Source organism: Suricata suricatta, chromosome 10, assembly GCF_006229205.1.
Source record: "Suricata suricatta isolate VVHF042 chromosome 10, meerkat_22Aug2017_6uvM2_HiC, whole genome shotgun sequence".
Taxonomy (NCBI): Eukaryota; Metazoa; Chordata; class Mammalia; order Carnivora; family Herpestidae; genus Suricata; species Suricata suricatta.
Genome location: NC_043709.1, coordinates 84720370 through 84741850, shown reverse-complemented (window position 1 = coordinate 84741850; position 21481 = coordinate 84720370). Strand labels below are relative to the sequence as shown.

Here is a 21481-nt window from a genome sequence, read left to right as displayed (position 1 = left end):
AAAGTGTATGACCAGTTGAGGGGAGAGATAAGGATGAGATACAGGAGAATATATCTGGATTGCAAGAAAGAAAAAAAAAGAGGGAGTAAGGAGGAAGGAACATAAGGAGTAAAAATTCAAAAAAAATAAGTAAAAAACGTAATAATAATAAAAAATATGTCCAAAAAAATAAAAAAAGAAAAACCAAATAAGTAAAAAAAGAAAAAAGAAAAAAAAAAGCAGCAGCTCCCCCTTATGGATAGACATGGTTTGGTGGGGCTGGTCTCAGAGGTTGCTCTCAGAAGCTCCACCTTGGTCGCTGCAGAAAGTAGAATGGCGGCACACCAAGCTCCATTGGAACTAAGCACTGTAGGGCACTCTAATGAGTCTAATCTCCTTGTGCGGCAGCTGAGCCAAGTTGTATTTTCCAGGCCCACCTCGGTTCAAAGTCCTAGTCCATGCACTTTTATGCTACCACAGATGACATGAACTTGCTTTGGCAGCTGGCTTCTTATGGGGAGGCATCAGTTTCTTCTGGCTCAGGCCGGGATTTGTGCAGCCCCTGCCTGAGAGGAGGTGTGCTGCCTGAGGAGAGGTGCACAGGAGGAGGTGGAGTGCACACCCTCACAGACACTGCTGTGGACTCCCAGCCCCCAGCCCGGATGGGGATAGCATTGGGGTGAGGGATGAGTTTCTCTTGGCGCCGGCTGGCATTTGTGTTTCTGCTGCCTGAGGCACCGGGTGCTACTGGAAATGAGCTGAGGACTCCTGCAGCCGAAGCGTGAGCCCCAGCCTCCACCACCTCCAACTCCCTGCCAGGATCGCATGGGGGTGGGGGCTATTTTTTCCCTGTTGGCACCTGGGATTCGGGATTCGTGTGGCCAATGCTGGGGGCGAGATGCGCCGTGGAAATGAGGTACATGCTCCCACTCCCATAGTAGAGGTCAAAGTGAGCGCCCCTGGTGCCTCTGCCATGGCCCCGACTCCCTGCTGGGATGGCGCAGGGCTGGAAGCTGTTCTTTCCCTTGTGCCACCTGGGTTCAGGATTTGGGTTACCCAGCAGTTATCTATGGAGTGAGAGTACTATGAACGTGTTTAGTTTCTCTTTCTCTTCCCTTTGTCTCTCAGGAGCTCCATGCACTTGCCCCGTGTTGGGCTGGGGCTCCCACCGCCCCTGCCCGACTCAGGCTGGCCCATTTTCCAGTCTCCCCAGTTCGCACTCACTCACTCACTCACTCACTCAAGTATCTTTGAGGTTGTCTTCTTTCTGGAGTCTGTATTTTCTACTTCTGCTCTTGCAGATGAGACTAATGTCTTTCTCAGTTTGATAGATGGGGCAGACGAAGTTTACAGAGCTCCCTTCCTCTCCGCCAAGGCTCCTCCCTCAAGTGTGTATTTCTAACACTTTTGAATGGTGGCTGATTAACCATTCTCTCCATATTATTAGTTGTTGAGAAAATGTATAACTCCTTGGACTTCTCATCAAATGTAGAAACTTTCATTGCTGTTTCCTTGGAGGGAAGTGAAGTTATTAGAAGTATTATTTGCTCCTCAGAAATGTATTTTCAGGCTTCCCTCTTGGGCCCTTTTTGTCTCCAGCTCTGGTCTACTCAGAGGCTTCTGACAGTCCTTCCTGAGGCATCTGGGGCTTGGGAGTGGCTTAACCTACTTAATTTTGCAAGGCTTGCAAGTGCCTATGCAGATACTTACAGTACCATTTCTGAGAGTCTCCCTGCCCCTATCTTTTCATTCCTTAATTTCACAAGGTTCTTGAAAAGGCATCCTTTATCTCCATGTTGGCTCTTCATTATTCACAATACTGGTGGGAATAACGTAAAAGAGTGCATCATACTAAAATGACTTTTGTTTGCTATTTAAGTGTTTGAGTCCTGCCTAGAGATAATCCAGGGAGTGAACAGTACCAGTAAAAGTAATCCATCATGTTACTCCCCTATGGGTGGCTGTATGGCATCTGTGCTTTGGCATGGAGAGAAGAAGGCCGAGGCAAGAACATAGCTTGTTCTGCCCTCATTGTGTTCTCAGATGCATCGGACATCTATTGAGAACTCCACAGAACTTGTCTCCATGCCTTGTTTTCAAACTCTGGAGGAGGCCTTTCCTTGGTCTAGGAACCAAATGCTTAATACACAGAAGATGAAAATCAGGAGGCATTCTGTGAAACTATCACAGTTTCTAGGGTTTCCATCTCACCCAGATTAACAGCCAACGTCCTCACACTGATTCTCAGACCCTACATGAATGATGTGTCTTTCTGCTTTCTCTCTGACCTCATCCCAAACTGCTTCTCCCTCAATGACTATGTCCTGGCCCCACAGGCTTCTTTGTATTCTTCAAGAGTAGGCAGGTACCACTTCATACCTATTAGGATGTAAGAGAAGATAACAATGTTGGCAAGGATGTGAAGAAATTGGGACACTTGCGCATTGCTGGTTGCACTGTAAAATGGTGCATCATGTGGAACATCCTGTGGTGATTTCTCAAGGAACTACATATCTAATTACCATGGGATCCAGGAATCCCACTTCTGGGTATATATCCCACAAAATTGAAGGCAGAGAGTCAAAAAAGATAATTGTCTACATGTATTCGTAACAGCATTATTCATAACAGCTAAAAGGTGACTTTATCAGTGGATGGACACATGAATAAGATGTGGGGTACACACAATGGAGTATTACTAACCTTAAAGAGGAAGGACATTCTGACACATGTTCCAATCTGAATGAACCTCGAAGACATTATGCTAAGTGAAATGCACTGGTCATGAACGGACAATATTGTGTGATTCTACTTATATGAGGTACCTAAAGTAGTCAAATTCAGAGAGAAAAAATAGAATAGTGTTTGCCAGGAGCTGCAGGGGGGGAAGAATGGGGAGTTACTATTTATGGGTGCAGAGTTTCAGCTGAGGAAGATGAACAAGTTCTGGAGATGGTGGTGGTGACAATTGCACAAAGTGTGAAGGTGAGGCTGTCTTGGATCACCCATTTTATACTTACAACACCCACCCTGAGCACATCCTCACCTTTTCTTGCTTCCCTTTTCTCTGCAGCATGGAATGCAAATCCAAACAATATATGTTCATATTACATATTTATTTATTCTTTGCTTTCAACTGCAAGATGTAACAAACTTGTATGGAGAGATTTCTGTGCTTTTCCTGCTTTATCTGCAGTGCTGATTAAATGAGAATCAGTATATTTGTTGAATCAATAAATGAAAGACTGTGATTGAACACGGACTTCTAGAGAAAGCCAAATAGTAAGAGACATTGGAAAGATTCCATTTTACATTTGATTTTGTAAACTAATTTCTTCTGCCCTTGGGTATGAAACTCAGCCCGAATGTTCATGGTGGATTTTGTTCTGTTTGCCTTTTCATATGCTTGTGAACTGTTTCACCTTTAGACCTGTTGGTGTACACGTACACAACACTTACTATTACTTAAAACTCTTGCCCTGAACTCGAAGCCTCTGCTCCTGTGTTCATGACTGCACCCTACCTCGGTGGCAGGGCTGCTTGAGTTAGGGCTTGAGAAACTCTCAGGAAGCTTCACTTTCTAAAAAGCTTTATACTTGATTGTTTTGGAGCCACCCGTTTGATTGGCTTCAGAGTCTTCATTGTCCACAAATTTTAAGGAGGAAGAGAGTTTTCATATACTTTGAGGTTAGAAAGGATCTATCCTTGGATACAGAGAATTGATATGATTTCTGCAGATGTTATATTTAAATACACTTCTCTGAAACTTTGAGAAGTAAAATAATTGTTTAACACCCTATTAGCCTTCCTTCAAGTCTTTTCAACCTTCTAGCGAAACAACTGGTATCCAGACTCTCTTTGAGGTGATTCAGGAGGAGCCACGAGGCCAACTTCCTGATTGGCCAGAGTGTTAACACCCACCCAGGGGAGCCAGTAGAACTTACTGCCCTGGAAAATGTTTCAAAAAGGAAATGTCCAGAATGAGGGCAATGCCCTTCTTAGAGACAGAAGAGTGAACACAATGACCCCCAGGACAAAATGGAGTGGTTGGGGATGGCTGGGAGAGGAAGACAGTTTTCAGTTGAATGGGTGGATTGTTGGACTTGACAAGAGTTTTTCTGGGAAAATTGGGATGAACTTTGGGTTTGGATTTTGGAAGGATCTCAGAGATTGAGAGAATTACACAGAGAAGAGGGAGGGAAGGGAAGTTGAAGGCATTATGGAACTCATATAACCTGGCTTCAGGATCCCTGCTCTCTCCATGCATTTCTTTCAGCATCTTCTCTCCACCATACACCTCCTTTAGGAACACCTCCTGTTTCCTAGTGAAACTGAAACTCATAGACCCAGGGCCCTCAATGACCCTGGAAATATGCTTGAAACCAATGATTATACCTGTTTTGGCTGCAGTGGACACCTCTGTTTGGCCCTTTCTCTCTTTCAAAAACAAAAAGAAAAACTCAAATAAGCAAAATACAAAACAAAAGGAAAGAAATTTCCTCTTGGAGTCTCAGGAAATAGTAGTTGATCAATACATCTATAAATGCATTTCCTCTGTCCTAAATGCCTCTTATGGTTGCTTTCTACAATTATATTCAGACTTTGTCCTGGGTAGTGAGGTTGGAGGTGGGAATGTGGAATCCAGAAGGAGAGGTATATAGATCCTGGCCCTGACCTCTGAAAACTTTTAGATTATAATGGTATTTAGTGACACACCCAGGACACCAGTAGACAAAAAGAGAAAATAGTTTTAGTTGAGCATCAATATAGTCTGTAAGTGCTAATGGGATTTGGAGGGAGGTTGGAGAAGTGACTAGTCAGGATGGCTCAGGAAAGGCTTCCGAAATACAAGGGGAAATGTTGTCGGAAAAGATTGAGAAGAGCTAGAGGACCAAGACTGGACAGAAATGAGTGAGGAGAGCATCCCTGTCAGGGCAGGCACTTACTCCGGCCAAGGGCTCATCCCAGGAAGGGTAAGTCAGGATGTGAAGAGCTGAGTTAGGAAGGAGGTGATGGGCCTGAGGGTAGGGGAGAATTAGGGTGGGGCTCTGACAGCTGGGTCATAGAGTCTGGACTGAATATAAACTATTGGAATAATTGTAGATTACTGCACAGAGAAAAGGAATTTGTGAAAATAGCGTTTGAGGATGATGTTTTGTACATTGTTATAAGCTGGATTTGTGTTAGGCTCTCTCAGGATTTCCAATTATTGGTTTGCTTTGTCTTCAATTTTCTTCTTCCTACTTATGTTGGGTCATGAAATGTGATTATTTAATTCCCAGATATTTTGTTACTTGGGCTGCTTCTCTGGTATCTTCATACTTTGTCTGTACCCCACTGTCCCTCATCTTCAGTGAAAGTGGGAAGAGAACAAGGACCACTCTACACAAGACAGTTGAGGAAAACAGAATTATGAAAATCATTACCCATCTCTGACCCTGCCATTCAGATGGTCATTCTCTGAGATTCCTGCTCAGGGTCCATGGATGGACTTTGGGAGAGCGTCGGAAAATTTTCTGAGGTGGCCAAACTCAGAGGGTTCTGTAATTCAATGAATGTTAAGAATCACTGTCATGTCTTTTTGGGGAGGTGGGTGGCTGGGAGATGGCTTCCCAGAGAAAGAAAGGTGGTAGAAGCATCCTTAGTATCGAGTAAGGATCATCCAGAGACAGTTGAAGGAGCTGAAGGGAAAAGAAGTATTGGGAAAAGGGAAATGGGTTCAGGGGGAACTGGTAGGAGGGGAGCTCCATCTTCCCTTGTTCTCCCCCCTCTTTCTAGCAGGTATTCCTTTTCTGTGTTCTCCATGTCCTGACAACTACAGGATCCAGTTACCCTTCAAGTTAACTCCTACAAGATGATCTCATAAAATTCCTTGTAGAATCTGAAGTGCACAGAGTAAAGTTAACCCCTCCCTCAGTCATGGACTGCTGGCATCATTGCTTCCTGTCACCCCTTTGCAAGCATTTTATTTTACCCCTTCCATCCTGATCTCCATTCTCTTCCCTTGTCACTGGATCCACTTGCTTTAGGGTATTTAACAAATGCCCTTCCTACCCATGCTCCATATGTGTATTTAGATATGTTCATTCACTCTACAAATACACAGTTGAAGTGTGGTGAGTACAGCCAAGAATAAAACAATAAAGATGTCCTGCTTTCACAGAAATTACATCTCTTGTTGTGAGGCAAATAATAATCAATTAAGTAAAACATATAGTACCTTGAATAGAGACAAGATTATAAAGAAAAGAGGCCAGAGTTATAAAGTGTTGTGGGTGGTCAGGAGCATTTTGAAATTGTATATGTGGTAATTAAGGAAGGCGGTGCTACACATGTGCTATTTTGCCAAATGTAGTGAATGAGCAACCATGTGGCTGAGTTAGAAATTTTAGTGGATGATTTTGGGGCTAGAAGTGTTATAAAGACTAATTGATTTTCAAAGTTTGGGAATTTGGATCAGATTCCAATATTAATCATTTATGTAGATTATGTTAATTACATATTGTTTGCTAGGCACTGGGCTAAGTACTTTATAGGCATCATTTCTCTTATGCCTCACAATTATCCCGTGAGGTACTTTTACTCTCATTTGATTGTTATTGAAACTAAAGCACCAAGTGGGTAACTAATAATTATAGAGTACCTGGTGTAAGGTTGAGCTGCAATTTCAACCTGAACTGTGTACCAGCAGAGCCTTATTCCTAAGTGCTAAACTGTGCTGCTTTCCATGAAGGAAGCTTTTATAATCTCTCCTCTTTGAGGACAATTTCCTTTCATTTGGAGAGATTTAGAGAAGCCTTGGGAAGGACAGAGCTAGTGGACAAGATAGCCGGAGGGAGAGGATAGGAACTTTGAAACTGTTCCCCAGTGTCTTCATTAGGTCTCCCTCTGTCCCCGAAGTGAGAACCTCTGCCTTTAGGGCATCCCGCCTACATTTTGGGGCCTGAGCATGATGCCTTCCCAAAATTTGACAAGTCTTTGTCACCTTGTGTGGCTTATACCTGCTATGAAAGATGTATATCAAGGTTTCATTAGTTTGTTTTCCTTCACACTTTTCATTTTGCTTGCCTTCTACAAGGACGGTAATACAATTTTTATTTTTGCCTAAATCAGGATTATAACTATTGTTTGGCTACAAAGCATGTATCTCACAGTCAACTAGATAGGAATTCTGGATTTGTTCTCTTTCAGGATTCTATTCTCAGTTTGTGTATTTGTTCAAGTATTATTTGAGCATATAACTCACACTTTGATAGAAGACACAGACAGACTAGCTGGAATCTGATACATTAGGATAAATGGCACATAGGGAAAGCTGAGTGCTGTGAAAGCTCACAGGAAGAGCAGCATAAAAGTCAGGAAAAGTTCCTGGGAAACTAGGGTTTAGCTAAGTGAAGGGACAAGAGGGCATTAGAGACATGTAACTGGGTGAGTGTGGAATTTCACATCTAGGGCAGGAACTGCACAGGACATGAAGCTGGAAGATTCAGCACAGGTCTAATGATGAAGGAAGGAAGGAAGAACTATGAACGAAGGGCAGTGGGAACCACTGAAGGGTTTGAAGCCTGAGTGTGGGTGGGGAACACATCAATGACATTTACCGTGTGGAAAGATTCCATGAGCTAAGTATTGACTCTGTCTATGTTGTGTGTTTATTAGTAAATCATAACAATGGAACAAATGGATAGCAAATAAGGTGTCTGGATGGATTTCTACACAGAAGCTTTAATCCAGAACCTTAGGATTCCTTTTGATCATCTGTAGAGAAGACTTTTCAATTTACACTTGATCTTACTGTCTTTAAAAACTTCTGATCACATTTCCTCAAATTCTCTCAAAACCAGAGTCTGAGTAGAAAGGAAAATAGTGGCTGCATGAGTTTGTTTTCTCTGTTCTCCACTACTAATTTCTGGGACATTTCTGTGAATTGTTCACCCAAAGTCTTGCTCCATTTGATGGAGGGGGCCCTTTGAATAGTAGCAGCAGAGGAGGGGAAGGAGGAACCACGTGTAGGATTCTCTCATTACGAAAATGTTTTGGTATACTAAGACCATGATTTGAGCCTCTGAAAAATAAGTATAGTGGAAAATTAATAGGGAGTTACAAGTACGTGTTTTAATATAAGCTCACAGAGCAGGGCAGAGTCTCCAGGTGGCTGGATGCTGACATCACAGATGGCCCAAGGTGTTTATAGAGAAGGTGTTGTCAGTGAGGAGACTGTCTGCAGAAGTGAGCTCACCTTCTCTCCTGGAACCCAGAGAGGGAGGAGACAGAAGGAATTGTTTTGGCTGTGAGCAGCCGAGGTGGGTGACGGACTTCTTTCCTTCCTACCCATCACACTCTCATAACTGTGGAATACAAACTATAGTAAGTTTTGCCTTGTTGCTTTGGGTAAGATTTACTAAATGTCAGAATTCACAAAACGGTCTTTCTGGATCTTCTTCCTTAGTAATGGACACTTGGTTGGCTTATGCACCCATTTCTCTAGAGTTATGTCACCATACAGCCAGTATCTCTAGTTCTTGCATCGAGTTCTGGAAGCCCTGACTCTTTCTCCCTCATCCTCTCTTCTCACATCACCACCTGTGGGCCTAGCTGGGTAAAGGGAAGGCTTGAACTGTGCATTCCTTGCCATGAGTGCAGTAAATGGATCATGCAGAATGAGGAGAAATGGGGTCATCTGACCTTGTGTACTGATTTGAGGGTAAAGAGTTTTAAGACAGTGGCACCAATATTTGTATTTTAAACTCAGATGATATTTAAGAAATGGTTCTGTAACTGCAAGAAGTCCCTTAAGTCCATGGATTAATGTGTCATAACTTATTGTCAAGCTCCACCAAACATCCCATGTGTAAATTATTGCACAAGAAATTCATGCCCTGTTGTGTTCTACAGCTTAATTAATCCATTAAGCTACATGAGCTAGATAAACTAAATGGGATTTTGTCATGTGGTTTGTAAAAAGAGAATATTGGGAGATATTTGGCACTTTTCTGGAGGGGGTTGATTTTTTATGATCTTTTGTTGCAGTTTCTGTGATACTCAGGCTACAAAGGTGACATGGGAATTCTGAGCTGTTTTTGTGAACTTTCATTAGTTGGTTGAACACCCTTGTTCAGTAAATATTTATTGTTTACTTAGGCATTATGAAGAGCTGCCACATACCAGATGAAATACAAAGCAGCAGTTTTGAAGCCTGAGTAACGGACCTCAGCAGCTCCAGCACAGCTTGGCTTCCCTCAGCCTCACTGATCCTGACCCCAGACTCTGCTCCCTGGGCTTGCTACAGCTCTCTGGTCCTGGATCCTCTTCGATTCCAACTAGAATGCTGCACCAAGCACTTCGTAGATTCTGTCAAAAACTGCTACACAGACCTATTCTGGGGGCACCATTGGCTGAGGATGACCCATGGAGAACACTGATGACTTTGGATTTAGTGACACTAGGTATGAGCTGCACAGTGGGTGTAGGTGTGTATGTCCTAGCTTTTGAGGTGGCCAGAAGTCAAGCAGGACCATCTTTTGTGATTTGCATTTTGTTGGCCGCCCTCTCTTCTGTGTTGGCTGTGCTGTGCTATGCAGAGTTTGCTGTCCGGGTTCTCCATTCTAGCTTTGGATATCTCTACACACCTATGTCACTATAGGTGAACTCTGGGCCTTCATCAGTGGCTGGAGCTATATCCTCTCCTATGTTGCTGGTATGACCATTGTGTTTAGCACACCCGTCTTAACTTTTGACAACCTGCGTGGGAACCAGCTCTCTCAGACTCTGCAAGAGAGAATCTCAGAGCCAATTCCCCGTGTCCTTAGAGAATCCCTAGAATTCTTTGTTCTGGGTTTTATGCTATTCTTCATGCAATTCAGGAGTTTGTGGTATTATGAGACATTTTGGTCTTCCACAACTGCCAAAGTGGTCACATCGGTGAAACTTTTGGTTCTCAGTTTTGTCATCATCTCTGGCTTCATTAAGGGGGACCTGCACAACTGGAAACTCACAGAAGAGGACTATAGAATTGCTGGACTCAATGACACCTCTACGTTGAGCCCTCTGGGCTCAGGAGGATTTATGCCTTTTGGCTTCGAAGGGATACTCCATGGAGCAGCTACCTGTTTCTATGCATTTATTGGTTTTGACTATATTGTTACCAAAATTGAAGATGCCCAGAATCCCCAGCGTTCCATCTCCATGGGCATTTTGATTTCACTGTTCATCTGCTTTTTGGTTATTTTGGTGTCTCTTTAGCACTTACACTTATGGTGCCTTACTACCAGCTCCAACCTGGGAGCACCTTGCCTGAGGCATCTCTCCATATTTGCTGGGTCCCTGCCTACTATGTTGTAGCTTTGGTTTTCATGTGCATTCTTTCTGACAGCTTTTGGGTCTTATGGCGGACAATTTATCAGGTGTTATACGGGATGGCAAGGGGTGGCCTACTGTTCCATTTCTTTACCAGTATCTCTTACCTCCAACTCACTATTTGGATGACCATTGTGCTGGTTTTAATTATACCATTCACTGTATTCTTCTATGGAGTCACTGATATCTTGGACCTAGGGTTAATTGGTTCCCTGATTTCTCATTCCTTGGTTGCGATTTGTGTTCTCATTGTCAGGTATCAGCCTGAGAGGAGGAATGAGGAAAATGAAGCAGAGGTGCAGGAGGAGAATAGACCTGCAGCAGAGATGCTGACTCTACAGGGAGTACTTTTCCCAGGCAGCCCCACCCCCACCCCACTCTCTGGCCGGGTTGTCTATGTTTGCTCCTCACTGCTTGCTCTGCTGATCACTCTTCTTTGTCTGGTGCTGGCCCAGTCACCAGTTCTGCTTTCTGGGGACCCAGTGTGGATTTCAGTGGCTGTGCTGCTCCTGGTGCTCATCACTGGGATCACTGGGGTCATCTGGAGACAGCCCCAGAGCTCCAGTCCCCTTCCCTTTAAGGTCCCTGCTCTGCCTCTCCTCCCACTCCTGAGCATCTTTGTGAATGGTTACTTTATGATGCAGATGGCAGCTGCCACGTGGGCGGGATTTGGTGTCTGGATGTTCATCGGGTTTGGTATGTACTTTGCCTTTGGTATCTGGTACAGCTGGGACACTAGCCCCTTTTTAAATTAGGGCCAAAATTGTAGAACTTGAACTCAGCTGTGTCAGTACATATTTAGTTTGGCCTCGTCACAGCTGAATGCAGTTAAATCCTCCTGCATAATAATGGAGTACTCTTGATCCCTTGGAAAGGTAGACCTCCCAAGAGATGTTGGTGGGGGAACACTAAATGGAGCTCTGTGTGTATTTTGGAGCGAAGTAATTGTTTTGCTCATTCTCCTTTTTTTTTTTTTTTTTTTTTTTTTACATATCTACTTGAATCATGTCTGTAGTTGCTTACTGGCTTTGAAATATTATTATTAAAAGAAGCTAGAATAAATATTTTTTATTTGATTGGTTAAATATCCAGTAGCTGTGGGGTGCCTGGCTGGCTCAGTCAGTAGACCATGCAGTTCTTCACTCAGGGTGGTAACCTTGAACCCCACATCATTAATGTGTATATAGATTAATTTAAAAATTAGCCTGTAACACAATTACTGGATCATAGGTACTTTTATTTTTGAGAAACTTCTATACTGTTTTTGATAGTGGCTGCACCAGCTGACACTCCCTCTAACAGTTCATGAGGTTTTCTTTTTCTTTATATTCTGGGCAATACTTGCTTATCTTGTTCATTTGATTTTAGCCATTCTGACAGATTCAAAGTTGATATCTCATTGTAGTGTTAATTCAGATTTCCCTGTGATTAGTGATGGTGAACACCTTTCCAAGTGTCTGTTGGCCATCTGTATGTCTCCTTTGGAAAAATGTTTATTCAATTCTTCTGCCCATTTTTAAGTGGATTATTTGGGGGTTTTCTTAATCTTCAGTTGTATAAGTTCTTTCTGTATTTTTGGTACTAACCTCTTATTGGATATATCATTTGCAAATATCTTCTCTTATTCAGTAGTTTCCCTTTCCCTTTTGTTGCTGGCTTCCTTTTCAGGGCAAAAAACTTTTTAGTTACATGAAATCAAAAACATTTGCACCCCTATGTTTATTGCAGCATAATTTACAATAGCCAGGACATGGAAGCAACCCAAATGTCCCTTGAGAGATGAATGGATAAAGAAGATGTAATATCTATCTCTCTATCTATCTATCTATCTATCTATCAATCATCTATCATGGAATATCACTCAGCCATAAAAAGTAATGGAATCATGCCATTTGAACAATATGGATGAACCCACAGGGAATAAAACTATGTGAAATAAATCTGTTCAGAATAAGAAAAATACCATATGGTTCTACTCTTATCACACTTTAAGAAATAAAACAACAATGACAAAGGGAAAAGTGAGACAAGCAATAATAACTTCACACACTTAATTTTAGGGAACAAGTGTTGGTTGTCAAAGTGAAGTGGGTACAGGGCTATGTGAAACAGATGAAGGGAATTAAAAGTATAGTTATCTTGATGAGCACTGAGAAATGTGTCGAATTGTTGAATCATTATATAGTACACCTAGCAAAATATAACGTCATGATATGCTAGTTATACTTCAACAAAAACAAGAACAATGAAAAGAAACTGAAATCAAACAAACAGATGAATTATAGTCGCTGCCCTAAAGGAGCTTATATTCTTTTTTCAAAATGTTTATTTATGATTGAGACCGAGAGAACAGAACATGAGTGGGGAAGGGGCAGAGAGAGAGGAAGACACAGAATCTGAAGCAGGCTTCAGGCTCTGAACGGTCAGCACAGAGCCTGACGTGGGGCTCGAACCCACAAACTGTGAGATCATGACCTGAGCCAAAGTCAGACGCTTAGCTGACTGAGCCCTTTTTCTGGTCCATTTGGCACTGGACAGAAAAGAAACCCAATTTGCAAAAAAGGAAGTGACTGAGCTGGGCATTATTAGTGTTGTTTCTTTAACTCACTAATCAAAGTCACAGTGAGGGGACAGTGGTCGAGTGGGGCCAGGGATAGTACTTTGTCACAAGGAGTTTATATTCTAATACAAGGTTAAAGCATAGCTGTAACACAAAGTAGAAAGTGTGCAATAAGTAAAATACAAATAAGGTGTCCTGGGAAATCAGAGTGGTGGATGATGATTTGTGACTGGCGCAGTAGTGAGGGTTTATTAGTAAAATCAGAGAAGACTTTGTAGAGGAATGACATTTGAATTGGTTCTCTCCAAGGACCGATTAGGATTGTTCCACATGTGGGCAGCAGTGAGAGACTGCAGGCAGAGAGAACAGCACTTGGAAAATCACAGGAAAATGAAGTCGTGTTCAGAACACACTGAGCATATAGTGTAACCTGAACCTTGGCTGTGAGAGGGGGCAACAGAACATGCACAGATGGATGGAGCTAGAGCTTTCCTCTGAGCACAAAACACTTCATTTTGAATCAACTACCCTTGCTGAAAATCCCTGGGGTTGGTTCTTCTACTTGGCGATATCTGTATTCTTGGACTGAAAGTTTCTCTACTGTTGTTGGCTTTGGTCCACCTGATCAGAAAGTGCTCAGCTGAGAGCCAAGCATCCTGGGTTCTGCCCTTGTTCTCACCACTAACTAGCAATGTGACCTTGAACAAGCTTCTTGGTTCCTTCAATGTTTTACCTATTTTTCTGTAACATTTAGAAGTCAGAGCTGATTATATCTAAAGTTAGGTTCACTTACAAAATTCTAGGATTTTGTCTCGTTCTTGGGTATTGTTACACTCTCAGCTAGGTCTCTTTACTGCCAACAGTCTGAACCTGCATCCTGCCCACTATTCACTGCAACCCATGATGAAGCCACAAAGTGCCAATAAATAACACCCATTTCTCACTCCTATTTTTGGACCCAACTGATAATCACGGCATATAGTTAGATGTTTAAACTTTTAGCTTTTGAGCTGCAACCCAACTGAATTGCTAATCTTGCATCACTAAATTAGACAGACTTACTCTTCATCAGAAGTAGTGTTAAGCAACCCACACAACTTACCACATGAAAGATTCTGCTTTTATTAGATTTACGTATGAGCAGGTTGTAAGGCCGGTGTTTTTTTGGTCCATTTGGCACTGGACAGAAAAGAAACCCAATTTGCAACAAAGGAAGTGACTGAGCTGGGCATTATTAGTGTTGTTTCTTTAACTCACTAATCAAAGTCACAGTGAGGGGGCAGTGGTCCAGTGGGGCCAGGGATAGTACTTTGTCAGTGGTTCTCAATTGTCAGCAGGTGTCACCATACCATAGGGCTTGTGACAATACAGATTGCTGAGCCCTGTCCCCAGCATCTGGAATTCAGTAGGTCTGGGTGAAGCCCACCTGTGTACTTTTGACAAGTTGCCAGGTGATGCTGATGCTGCTGGTCCTGGGACCACATATACAAAACCAAGGCTCCACGTGGAAAGATGAAGTGAAGGACACAAAGTTGCCCTTTGAACACTTAGCTTCTTTAATGAAACATTTATATTAAACTGCCATTGTTAATCCTATAACAGTGAGAAAATCATTGTGAATCACTTTATAATGTATATGTATGCCAGATCACCACAATGTATACGTTAAATATCTTAGATTTTATATGTCAATTGTCCTTCAATAAGGCTGAAATTTAAAAAAAACACCACAGTTATCTGAGTGTCTTTATTTTTGTATGTTGTTACTGATTTTAGATCACAGGTAAAGCGTATCTTGTTCACTCCCCCAGAGCCCAGCTACACAATGAGCATTTAATATTTCATGTTACATTGAATTGAGCTTTAGACATTTCTTTGGTACAGAAATTGTCCTTCCTGTAGGCTACCATGGTGCTACTCCTTTAAAACTCTCTTCTGGGACACTTCTTTGACAAATAGCATTGCTTCCCATCCAGAACTGTATCTAGAAGTGTATCTAGATCTGTACCCAGCATCTAGAACTACACTCCTGCACTTCTAGTTTTGTTTTTGTGTGGCTCAGCCTGACTTTTGGTGACTGTCATGTCTGTGCCATCAGAGTGGAGTCTTGCTCAGGATAAGGAGTAGATTCCCCCCTTCCTCTAGTAGTAAGAACAGTGAGGTTCAATCAAAGAGTAACAGCCCTGGGGAAGGTGAATGCCTGACATAACCTCTTCTGGTCTTGCTCCATTCATACTCCTGGGCTTGGAGAGGGGCAAAAGTACCAAAATTGATAGAAGACCCAAACTAATCTGCCTGACTGCAAGGTATCTCTGAAGATGAGACTGACTTCAGCTTGGGCACAACATACAATTTTTGTGAACAGTTTTATGGTTATCATATGAGGGTCAGTGTTTTTCTATTATATTTATGTATGACAACTTCCCTGGAAAGGAGGGCCAAGAAGCTACTTTTTTATTTGTGGAATTTTTCATCTTTTCAACAGAGAATAGGTGACCCCAGGGAAGCCTGCTAGGAGCAGGATTACCCTAATACTTATCCATTGCTTTAGATAATTTTTTTAGGTACTGGTACAAAAATCTTGTGAGAGCATCTTCTATTATTTTGAGCAAAGAGAATTTACACCCTAAATGGGAAGAAAAAATGAACTGAAGTAGGAGGAATTAGTAACTGGACAGGTATTGAGACATCATTCCTTTGGAAGGGACGGTATGAGTAGAAACTGAGAAAGAGGTAGTAGTCAAGAGATGCTTCCTGGAGGAGGATGCTTATGGAGCAATTTGGGAAATAGAAGATGGGTAGGTGAACCCAAAAAGAAATGGGATGGTAATTCTAGGCTACCTGGGCCTTTCGGAGTCATGAAATAATGAGACTCTTGTGAGGGATGTGTGTTCACATCTGAAGGGAGTTTATGAGTCAGGTTTGCATTGTGTGTTGTGCATTGTGCTATGGAGTGAGATTTCTGAATCTGGAAGGAATGAGAGGAGGAGTTAAGATGGCGGAGAAGCAGGGGGAACCTGGGCTTTCCTTATCCCTCAAACACAGCTGTCAGATCACTTGGAAAACCCAGGAAACCTATGTGCAGAGTGGCAGAAGGATCTCCACAGTTGGAGAGAGAAAGCTTGGCAGGCGTGAAGCATGTGAAAGTGAATTGGGGGAGAGAAAAATGGCAGACTGCAGAGGGAAGGGAACCCTTTCCACGGAGAGACAAAAGAGAGAGAAAAGACCTGGTTTGAGAAAGTGTGGCTTCAGGTCTGCACAAGGGGAAAACCTCTCTGGACCATGGACTGGGGAGTGAGAACTACTGAGTGTCCCAGGAAATTTTTTAAATTTAATTTTAAATTAAAATTTTTTTTTACATTTGGAGCTCGATCTCTGAGATTTTGTAATTGAACAATATTTTCCCAGAGTATAGCCGTTGCCTGTACTCCTGGAAAAGAGGGAGCTGGCCCCTGAGTGCTAGCTTGGTGTACAGATATTTGGGATGCACTGGGACAGAAATAGTCCCTTTCATGGAGGACTTTTGGAAAGGATATATTGTCTCCTCCCCCCCCAAAAAAACACCCTGCAGGCGCCAGCCTTTCATTAACAGGGTACAGAGGCACACTCAGAGGCAGTATAACCTTTGCTGCTTTTAGCAGTACTACTCCATACATTCCTAACACTTTCCAGGCGTGGGACACTTTTTTGGGGGATGGACAACTTCCAGCATGGAGAAGCTCTACTCTGCAGCAGGGGAGTGGATCTGCATAGTGACAGTCTCACACTGGGGTGCAAGATTCCCAGACTGGGATGAGAGACAGGGGTGGTGCCCTTTCCTCCCCTAACACCAGCACGATGGGACCTCAGAGAGCAGACAGTGGCCCCCAGTGGAGTTGGGACCTGCATACACAAAACCCTTGTTTCCATGTTGGCCACTTGTTATTTCCTGAGGCAGGACTGACTCTGAGCCAATGCAGCACACCTCTCCTCCAGACCAGCACAGCCAGCACTTCCCATACATCAAGTGTACTGAAAATTGAGTGCTTCAAAATAGTGCCTGGAATTTTTTCTTTCTTCTTTTTTTTTTTTTTCCTTTGGAGTCAGGTTCATAGTTTCTTGTTGGATTTATCCAGTTCCTTTCCTTTTTCCCTGTTTTTTTTTTTAGGGGAACAGGATTTACCCTCACCCCTTTTACCCAGGGTTACTTCAACAAAAAAACCAAAGCACACCTAGTTAAACATCCAAACACATCACACTGCAAGCATGGAGGAGCTCCGCCAAGGACTGACCAGTGGGAAAGAGCAGCCAAAATGCAACAGCAGAGTTCACACCAAAAACCCTTCCTGGAGTGCCAGGGTCTGGACAGTGTACGACCCTGTTTTAATATAGTAGAACTCTCAGTTGTAGGAAACATAAGAAGCTTTTAAAGTACATAAAGCACATAATCTTAGCCAAAATGACAAGACATGAAATTCTTTCCTGAAAATTCGTCAGGAAGAAATCACAACCAGGGACTTGCTCAAACAGATATAAGCAATATCAAGAATTTAGAACAACATTCATAAGACCACTAGCTGGGCTTGAACATAAGTGTAGAAGACACCAGAGAAACCCTTTATGCAGAGATAAAATACCTAGAACCTGTCCGAATAAAATAAAAATTGTTAAACTCAGGTTCCTGGGTGGAAAGTTATTGTGTCCAACTCTTCATTTTGGCTCAGGTCAAGGTCTGCTGGTTCATAATTTGAGCCCCATGTCAGACTCCCCACTGACAGTGTGGAGCCTGCTTTGGATTCTCTTTCTCTCTTTCTTTCTCTCTCTATTCCTCCTCCTGTTCCTCCTCCTACTCCTCCTTCTCTCTCTATCAAAAAATCATATGAACTCTTTTTTAAAAAATTGCTATACCTGAGATGCAAAACAAATTGGATACAGTGACAACAAGGACTGAAGAAGCAATGGAAAGAATAAGTGATATAGAAGATAAAATTATGGAAAATAATGAAGCTGAAAAAAAGAGGGTAAGGAAATTATTAGATCGCAAGGGAGACTTAAAGAATTAACTGATTCCATTAAATGAAATGATATCCATATTATGGGAGTCCCAGAAAAAGAGTGAGAGGAGGAGGCAGAATATTTATTTGAACACATTATAGCTGAGAACTTCCCTAATCTGGGGAAGGAAACAGGCATTCTGTTTTAAGAGGCACAGAGGACTCCCCTCAAATGAATAATTGCAGGGCAACACCACAACATATCAGAGTATAACTTGCAAAATACCAAATATAAAGAGAGAATTCTGAAAATAACTAGGGATAAAATGTCCATAACCTACAGGGGTAGACTTGAAGGTGAGTAGTGGACATTTACATGAAAACTCGGGAGGCTAGAAGAGAGTGGCAGGAAATATTCAATGTGCTAAATGGGTAAAATGTGTAGCCAAGAATTCTTTATCCAGCAAGGCTGTCATTCAGAATAGAATGAGAGATAAACTTTCCCAAACAATCAAAAACTAAAGGAGTTTATAACCATTAAACCAGCCTTGCAAGAAATTTTAAGGGGGGCACTCTGTGTATACAGAAAAAAAACAAGGTCAAAGCAACAAAGACTACAGAGTACCAGAAAACACCAACAGTAACGGCAACTCTACAGGTAACACAACGGCATTAAATTCATATGTTTCAATTATCACTTTCAATGTCAAAGGTCTAAATGCTCCAACAACAGACATAGAGTATCCAAATGGGTTAAAAAAAAATCAAGATCCATCCATGCATTGCCTACAGGAGATTCATTTCAGACCTAAAGGCACCTGTAGATTGAAAGTGAGGGGATGGATAAAAATTATGCTAATGGAGGTCAAAAGAAAGCTGGAGTAGCCAGTTATAGCAGACAAACTAGATTTTAAGCCAAAGAATGTAACAAAAGTTAAAATGAGCATTATATCATAAGCAGGGAGTCTATGCATCAGGAAGATCTGTGGGAAGCAGCAGCAAGGAGCCAGTAGGGAAAGTGTGATCGAGCAAAGCTCTCGTGCCCTTACAACCCTTGCGGCTGTCCCAGTTCCTCAGAGGTTAAATCACTTGAGTTAAAATGTTATTGTACAAATGCCCTTCATGCTTCTTGAGATGAAATGGTATTGTACAAATGTTCTTCACGCTTTGGCAGTCTTTAAGATAGTAATGTTCCCAGGAAATATGGTACAACAACAACAGTGAAAAAAGAAGAAGTATTGTCTAGAGGGAAATTTTTCCCATAGCTGTGGCTGACTGTGTTATGCATAAAAATTCTTGCATCTGAGAAATAAAGCGATGAGTATCACTCATGTTGTTCCTCCTGTCCCCGTCCTTTAACTCTCTTCATTTCCTCATTCCCTTACCCTCATACCCTTGCTTTTGAGCACACACGCATGCAACAAAGATCTATAAATTTTAAATATCTATGTCCCAACTTGGGATACACAAATGTAAAATTCAGAACATGAAGAGACTCGTTGATAATAATACAATAATAGTAGGGGACTATAATACCCCGTATGTAGCAATGGACAGATCATCTTAACAGAAATCAACATGGAAACTATGGCTTTGAAAGACACTGGGCCAGATAGACTTAACAGATACATTCAGAACATTTCACCCTAAGTTTCTTAAGTGTACATGGAACGTTCTCCACAACAGTTACCATATTGGGTCACAAATCAGCCCTCAACAGGTAAAGGAAGGTTGAGATCATACCATGTTTTTTTTCTTTCTGATCATAACACTAGGAAATTTGAAACCAACCACAAGAAAAAATTTGGAAAGCTTTCAAATATATGGAAATTTAAAGAAAATCTTACTAAAGAATGAATGGATTAGCCAGAAAATTAAAGAGTACTAAAAAATTACAAAGAAGCCAATGAAAATGAAACAATGGCAGTTCAAACCCTTTGGGCTGCAGCAAAGGCAGTGCTAAGAGGTAAATACATTGCAATTCATTTCTATCTCAAGAAGCAAGAAAAGTTACAAATACACTAGCTAAGCCTCCATCTAAAGGAGGATGAGAAAGAGCAGCAAATAAAGCCCAAAGCCAGGAGAAGGAGGAAAATAGTAAGGATTGGAGCAGAAATAAAGGATTTGGAAACAAAACAATACAAAAGCCCAGTGGAACAGATCAATAAATCTGTGCTAGTTCTTTGAATGGAGAAACAAAATTAATAAACTTATAGCCAGATTTACCATGAAGAGAAGAGAGAGGACCCAAATAGATAAAATCACAAATGATAGATGAGAGATCACAACCAACACCGTGGACATAGCAACAATTATCAGAAAATACTACGAAAAATTAAAAGCCAACAACCCGGGCAACAAATGTACAACGTCCCAGAAACTCACGAACTACCAAAAGGGAAATAGGAAAAAATAGAAAATTTGAACAGGTGCATAACTAGCAAAGTAATCAAATCACTTATGAGAAATTCCAAAAAGCAAGAGTCCTGGACTATATGGCTTCCTGGGGGAATTCTACCAGGTATGTAAAGAAGAATTAATATCTATTCTTCTCCAACTGTTTCAAAAACTGGAAATGGAAGGAAAGCTTCCAAACTCATTCTATACAGCCAGCATTACCTTGATTCCCAAACCAGACAAAGATCCCACTAAAAAGGAGAATTACAGACCAACATCCCTGATGAAACTGGATGCAAAAATTCTCTACACTAGAAAATTGAATTCAATCGTACTTTAAAAAATTATTCAACATGATCAAGAGGGATTTATTCCTCGGCTGCAGGGCTGGTTCAATACCCACAAGTTAATCAACATTATACATCACATTAATAAAAGAAAAAATAAGAAACACATGATTTATCAATAGATGCAGAAAAAACATTTGAGAGAATACAGCATTCCTTCTTTATTTAAAAAAAACTCTTAAGAAAGTAGGGATAGAAGAAATATACCTCGAGATCATAAAGGCCATATATGAAAGACCCACTGCCAAGATCATCCTCAATGGGGAAGACAGAATTTCCCCCTAAGGTCAAGAACATGACGGGGATGTCCACTCTCATGAATGTTGTTCGATGTAGTGTTGGAAGTCCAAGCCTCAACAATCAGACAACACAAAGAAATAAAAGGCATTCAAATCGACAAGGAAGAAGTCAACCTTTCACGACATGTTACTCTACATGGAAAACCTGAAAGCCTCCACACACACAAAAAATGCTAGAACTGAAACATGAAATCAACCAAGTCACAGGATATAAAATTAATGTGCAGAAATATGTGGCATTTCTATACACCAATAGTGAAGCAGCAGAAAGAGAAATCAAGGAATTCACCCCATTTACAATGAACCACAAACCATAAAATACCTAGGAATAAACCTAACCAAAGCAGTAAAAGATCTGTACACTGAAAACTGTACTTCTAAAGCCAAGAATACACTTATACACTATATGTTAGCTAACTTCACAATAAAATCTTGAAAAATAATTATACCAACATACTTAAGTTTGCTGTAATATGAAATATTTTGAACCTGTCTCCACCAAAACTAATTTTTTCCCTCTACTGTCAAATTTACCTTCAGTGGGGAATACTAAAGTGGGCAGTTTAAATT

The 21481-nt window shown here is 41.5% G+C and overlaps 1 pseudogene; it reads left to right on the top strand.

The window, feature by feature from the left end:
* Nucleotides 1-9304: 9304 nt before the first annotated feature.
* Nucleotides 9305-11157, top strand: LOC115305270 (annotated as a pseudogene).
* Nucleotides 11158-21481: the final 10324 nt, after the last annotated feature.